Genomic DNA, 7,534 nt, shown 5'->3' on the forward strand with positions numbered 1-7,534 from the left:
AGGGATAAAGAGTTCAAAGTACTGTCTTACATTTCTCACCAGATCTGAGTTGTCTGTTGAGTCAAAGTTTGTTGTGGGTCATAGTAGTACCTGTGCCATTCTACTGCTAAATTGCCAAACTACTGACTATGCTATACAAGAAATATGGAATCAGAATGACTGTGCTGAAGGGGCAATTGCGATAGTGAAATAGTTTTGGTGTTCTGTGACGTTATTCTTTGGTGTTTTCTGGACATCCATGTGTTGGGGTCAGTCAAATGAAAATTAGGCAAATGAAAAATAAGTATGCAAACTTTCATCATTTCAAGAGTAAACACTAAAACTGTTAATACATTTGTCTCACTGTGAGGCAAGGCAGTCAGTTTCTTCATGGAAAAACGTTTGCGGTTGCCTATGGAGCCACTGTTGTATCCGAAGCAATTCGGTGGTCATTGACGTCTCTCTTCAGGACTTCAAAATTGTATATATCACGTAGGGAGAGGACTATATGGATGATGTGTAACAGCTTCCCAGTGAAACTTTTTCAGAGTAATCGAAACAACCTTGGCAACATGTTATTGAACAACAATGTATTTTGATAAATAATAATTATGCTGCTTTTTTTAAAGTGTGGTACAGGCCTCGAACTGAGCTCACTGGCTGACCCGTAAGTAATAAAATCAGTGCCAATAAACGAGCACCGTATGTTATGGCAAGTAAAATGGACTTTGTACCTTGAAAAGTGTGGCACAGGTGTAGAGCCTTGGTCGGCAAGATGTTGGCTTAGCCTGTAAATTTTATCAGTACTTGTATTATGTAAACCATGAGAATTTATTAAAATCTTATAGAACAATAAAGTTGTGAAAGTAGTGTCATGTGTGATTTGTACTTAAGATCGTACATTTTTTCTAAATAATTTTATTCTGGTGCAAGATCGGAGTTTAGTTTCCTGTCAGAGATCGGAATTTATGCTTTCTTATTATGATAATTAACCTGCATGTCTTGTGGTAAGTAATTTTATTTTGCGGCAGATATCGTAGTTCCGAAATATCAAACTTCTGTCTCTATGTGGAAGCTTTTTCAAGCATTGTTTTTGACCATGTTGTGTTGTGGAGCAATGCCGTGTCCTTACATCAAATATCTGGCCTGTTATGAAAATCTCCTTGTGTGGAACGTATCTGCAGGTAAGTGAAAGTAATTAGAAAAGCTATGGTAGTCAGGAAATAAAGTCAATTATATTTTTCTGTTTCACAGTACGATGAGTTCTTCTTCCCCACAAAAAGGTGCTTCGTGAGGAGAAGTATCTCTGAAAAATTTCTAAAAACGCCAAATAATCAAAGTTAAATGTACCACTAATAACATGGTCTCATATCCATATGCCAGTATCTTTATGTATTATGATAAATGTTGCAGACACTTAAAAGCTTTTGTATCATAGCTGAAATCGATAAATGTCGCAGGCTTCTTCGAAATTTCGTTACTTAGGCGTGAAATCAACTGTCAACTGCCTGCTTAGCATGTTATACCATATGTATGGCCACAATTGTTTTGAGCTGTTGTAGAAAGTCACATATAGAGAACGATGAAATTATCGGTGGGGTATAATGGTACCTGAAATAAGCATTTTTGGTATGGTGCAAAACAAGGAATGAAATTTACTAATGATTAAGGACAGACTTTCACAGAAACATTTTATGCGACGTATAAAAAAGAAAGATGAATTTTTTATGATTCAGCGGTTTTAGATGGTTACATATTTTTGATAGTGCAGATGTGGAAATACTGTAAGCTACACCCATTATGTATTTTTGATGCAGATGTCAGATGTTAGGTACAGTATTTGACCTAACTTTCATACATATTTTTGATAGATAGTACAAGTCACTTAGGTACCTTTAAACATGCTGCGCAATTCAGACAGTTTAGATACTTTTGATCGTGACGCTATTTACGTTTCATGTGAAGTTTACTTATTTTTTACTTGGAAATACTGCAATAATGTATCTTTACGTATTTTGTTTGTGTGTGTGTGTGTGTGTGTGTGCATTTATGTGTGCGCGCTCTCGTGTGTATGTGTGTGTGTGTGTGTGTGTGTGTATGTGTGTGTGTGTGTGTGTGTGTGAGGGAGAGAGAGAGAGAGAGAGAGAGATAAAGAGAGGGAGGGGAGAGAGAGAGATAGAGAGAGAGAGAGAGAGATGAATTTGCTGTATGGCCCAGTTTATGCAGTTCAGGGGAAGCATTTATATTTCCTTTTGTCGTCATGGAAAATTTGTATTACTGAAAATACCTTTTTTGAAAATGGCGCCATATTATGTAATTCTGGTGATGTATTCGTAATTTGAATAATACTAGTCAATCAGATTGCCAGTTGTCGTTGTTTACTGACTGTTTGTTTCAGCGAATTTAGCGCCAATATGACATTATACAAAAATGGATGTGGTTTGTGAAATCATGAACATGACGTCACTAATATGGGATGTTTCTGTATGTCATATATATGAGGGTCATGAGTTGTGACATAATGGCTGGGACACTGACCAGCACAAGTTGTCAGAAAAGCGAAGTGCAGCAGAAGGGGCATTCCCCTTCTACAATATTTTTTAAATATTGAAACGTCCCCTTAGAAAAATTATACATGACTGTGCTTAAACTGACAAACAATATTTTTTAGCGCAACGCAATCTGACTTTCAAAAATCCCTACAAAAGAATGGCCCTGACTAACATTAACCTATACCTTTCACAAATCACTTACCTCTCAAAAATCTTCGTTACTTGAACTACTGCAATACAGCGAGCCCCGTTACTGCCAGCTAAATAAAAGATTCAAACTACTGAAGGCACTAACTACTGATAGGCATAAGCAAATGAAAGATTTTGATAGAGAACAAACAATGTATTTAACTTAATAGTGTTCAAAAGTCATAATATATATAGCAGTTCATAACATCCAGTCCTACAAATGTACTGTCTCTGATGGACACACGTCCAGATCATCGGCTCTCAAAATTCCGCCATCTCTCTCCCTACATCCACCACTGCTGGCGGCTCACCTCCAACTGCACAACGCTACGCGCTGTTAATAGCCAACTGCCCAACGCTACAATGGCGAGTATTACAACAATGCTAACCAGCCACAGACTGCACACAGCACAGCCAGTGATTTTCATACAGAGCGCTACGTGGCGGCGGCGTTAACAATATAAGAACCTAAACAGCCTACTTACAATATCTATTGAACTTGAAACCACTACTTCAGTGCCACAGTAATATACAGGTTGTAATTTCGACAGCAATTGTGTCGGTCTTCACCAGTCCACTGCGGAATGTGTGAAATTGTTAAAGCAGAATTAATAATCACAGATGACATGATTATGTGACATTATTTACCGACCATAGCTATATATCCTACCTAATAAGTTTATTTTCTTGATTATGAATATCAGTGAGAGTTATATGAAATTTTATTTAGAGGGACAGACAAGGGTCAGTGCCACCATGCTGCATCACTCAGTGGTCGCATGAAAAGCAAAAAGTATATTTTATCCCACATTATAGCAACCCCACCACAAAGCAAATGTGCTATAGAGAAAAGAAGTAGTAGTATAAGATGAATTCATGTTACACTGGTTTCTATAAACAACACAAAGAAGAAAAACAGTTCTGTAGTAATAACTTCGTAATACGTGCAGAAACTGACTTGGGAGAATATTGTCAGAATAGGGCTGTGATGACCTTCACACCCAGAGCCAGGGAGCTGCAATCCGTTTGCTGCGCTGTATGTATCGATTAATAGGGAAATAATTAGAAGATGGAGAAATAAAGCTGCTAATATAGGTAAGTTAGACGAATTTTGCTAGATGACAAATACCTCACGAACTCTATAATAACTGTTGGGATACTGAAATCATGTCAACTCAGAATTATGTTCGCATTCTGCTGTCAAAGATTGTACCAAAAATCTTGGACAACAGATTTGTCAAGTAGAATGTTCATCTGAGAACATTCAAGAGCTAGGATATGGGACAATGAAAGAGGTTTGGTATCACATTAAAGCAGCTCAACACAATGCAGTCTGAACTGAAGGTCAAAGGATAACAGTTGTCATGATCTGTGAGACACAGTTTAACTTGCAAATTGGGAGCTAACATAGTTTTATTTGACAGACATAAGAAAAGGCTTTGGAAGCATCAGCCAACATAGTTTGATTTGAAAGAATGGAAGAATAAAATGTTTGGAACTATTCTGTTAGTCAACAGATGATTAGAGATTTTACCCAGCCTAGACAGGACAATGACTGGAAAGAAATTAGCTGTGTTTTTTTAAACAAACTATACTGCCACATACCTTAACTGTGTTATGGGAAATATGAAAAGAAATTATATATATATATATGACTGGAGGGGCATTTAGACTGAAGCTAATTTTGAGTTATGCTTAATTACTGAGCCACATCTACCTTTGATAAAAATGGAAATGTTATTCACCTTCATTTGATCAACAGTTCTTCATATCTTTCCGCTTTCAACGGTAATTGCCACTTCCAACTATGATCGTTTGATATCTATACAAATCCTTATGTATATTTTCTCCAACAAGGTGACAATGTATGTCACCAATGATTTAGTGTGTCAACAATTATCTTCAGATGTACCGACATGAAGTCTGCATACCATGAATGTAGTGGTCCATGGAGATGTGTTATCGTAAGTAAGCCTCCTCACCAAATAACTTTCATTTGCTTATAGCTTTGCAGCTGGCGTTGTGACATCATGCAGATGTATGGGGCAATTTGCTCCTGTTTTTTGCAATGATATTATGAGGTATGGTACAATTTTAATGATGATTATCTGTAACCAAGAATACTATTGTGATCCAGTAGCCGGCTGGAGTGGCCGAGCGGTACTAGGGGACTGATGACCTCCGCTGTTAAGTCCCATAGTGCTCAGAGCCATTTGAACCATTTTATTACGTCAGTTTATGATATTGGTGAAATGAGATTATGATTTTGGTAAAGTAGTTTTGCCAAGAGAGAGTTAATTTTAATTTGTGGGTTTTCTAAATTTATTTATGTTAATTTAGTGTTCTGACTCAGTGACAAATTTTGATTGGTTCTGAATACATGCTCAGATTTAGAGGATTTTATGCTGATTTCCATTTAGCTGTGATGTTTCTCTGCCAAACAGAAATTAGGATATTCGCACGTATTTTGGGAACTAGAAACTGCTTTTGTGTGGAAAGATGAGTAGAGTCGGGGCCTAGATCTGATAGTAATCATCAGACCCTTTGATAGATGCTCCGGTGAAAGCTATTGATATTGCGATAATTCGATGCCAATATGTTTGAGAAGTGCAGTAAAGTATGTAAAAGACTTCCATTTAATGCACTGTGTGAAATTCAGAATTTTTGCGGACATTATAAATAACTAAATTCCGCATGGCGTCTTGCTTATTCGCGAACGTGTACTTTTTGTTACGTGAGACTGATTATAGCAACATTTGAGCGAGCAACTCTAAAAGAAACAATTCGTTTGTAAAGTTTCTGAATCACCAATAATTACCATAAACTGGCTGCGGTTATGAATGGTATGTGGATATGTACTGTTGAGTCTTTGTACAGCTTAGAGTAAGGATTGGTAGTAACTGGTGTATGCAAGATTACAGTAATAGATTGAAATCTTACGCACGTAAATAGTTTCATTTAACTAATATTAACCGTCCACCATCAATTTATAATGCGACTTGTGGTTACGAGACGCGCAGTTGTTTCTTTCCTGTACCTTTTTCTGGACGAGAAGTGCATTTCAGTAACTTTAGGGAGGCGTACATGTGAGAACAGATTCACCACAAGGAGAGTCGAACTTCATTCGCAGCAGCACAGCACCGCGGCGCCGCAAATGGTGCATCGGTTGGGAATTATAGAAAGCTGTAAATAAGAGACCCACGGTCGAGAATAAATGTGAAAACGAACAATGTCGCTCAGTGATCGAAAGACAGGCCAGAACAGTGTGTGACAAAGTGGGAAAGCAGGACATTTGAACGAGAACTGTAATTCTACAGTTGGAAGAAGAAGAAGGTCATCGTACATAAGACAGAAGAAGCAGATGGAACGACGGACGCAGCGGCAGCCGCTGTCTCAGCCTCTGCACTAACGGTGGTGGTAGATGGGAACCATTGAAATGGTACACCTAGAGGCGGAGGAAAGCCCTGTTGTTTTATTTAGCGTGCCGAGACTACAATCGAAAGTAGAGATAGTTTAAGTTTAGTCCCCTGTTGTTTCCTTGGGTAAAAAATACTTTTTAAAAATGGAGGGGAATGATAATTCTGTAGTTGTCAAGATTATGTGATTCAGTTTTATGGAAGTGCCAATCAGACAAGCACTACCAGACAGAGAAATGTGGATGAATTGGAAATAAATGATGTTTCAGTTCCAAATTATGTACAACTGTGGGAGAGAAACAGGGACAAAATGTTTTAACACATGTAACTATGGGAGAAGGTACCAGCTCCTTTAATAATAGATTAGGTAATTTTAGTGATTCTGGTTTATTTCACATGAGCCAGGGTGACGTAAATGAATAGTAGACAAGAGATTTAGATTTCAAACTTGGTATACTGCAAGTAAAGTGAACCGAACAGGGAAGTTTAAAGGAGATATTAGCAGCATTAATGCTTAGCATTAATGATTCAAATGGAAATTCAGCTAGGGATCTTAAGCAAGATGTTAAAGAAGTAAAACAACAACAGCTGAGTAAATTTGAAGAACAGAATGATAATTTTAATAGGATAATTGATTATCAGTCCAATACTATTAGAGCTTAAACAGAAGTCTGGTACTATTAATGATTTAGCTGATGAGCTTGCACACTTCAGAGCTGAAACTGATACTAAGTTAAAAAACCAGGTTTCTGATCTAAAGGAAATGTGCCAAGAAAGAACTGAAGGCTTAAGTTTCTCAAGTTGAAGAAAATTGCAAGAAAGCCTCAGACAGTGTAAAAAAGGAATTAACAGAGACTGTACAAAGGTTAGCTAATGAAAGCAAGAAAACAATGGATCAGATCCGACAAAATGTTCAGAAAGTAGAGCATAAAATAACTACAGTTCTAGGAGTATATGGAAGTGAGCATACAATTTTGAATAGTAATCAATGAGGAAAGTGAAAATCGTTTAAAAGCTGTAAAGGCGGAGGATGTAGAAACTAACATGAATCAGTTGGCTGATAATGTGGGAGTTGTAGCAAATGAACTGCATAATTATAATAACAGACTAACTAAAGTAGAACATAATACAAAAGTGTGTACCAACAGTGTGGGTGGCAGTCTGATAACAGAGTTGGCTGAAGTAGCTTGTATTACTAATAGACAGTTGTTACGTTTTGATCCTCCTGGACATGTGCATCCAAATGAATTGCGGAATGATTTTGAAAATGTTTAGCAAGACTGTGGACTGATAGGCAAAAGATCGTTTTTTATTTCATCATAACTTATGGGGAAAACTGAGAACTAGAGTGTGAGTGCTACTGAACGATACGATACTTTGGTAAAGTTTAAAGATGTA

This window comes from Schistocerca cancellata, chromosome 3 (genome assembly GCF_023864275.1).
Source record: "Schistocerca cancellata isolate TAMUIC-IGC-003103 chromosome 3, iqSchCanc2.1, whole genome shotgun sequence".
In the NCBI taxonomy this organism is placed as follows: domain Eukaryota; kingdom Metazoa; phylum Arthropoda; class Insecta; order Orthoptera; family Acrididae; genus Schistocerca; species Schistocerca cancellata.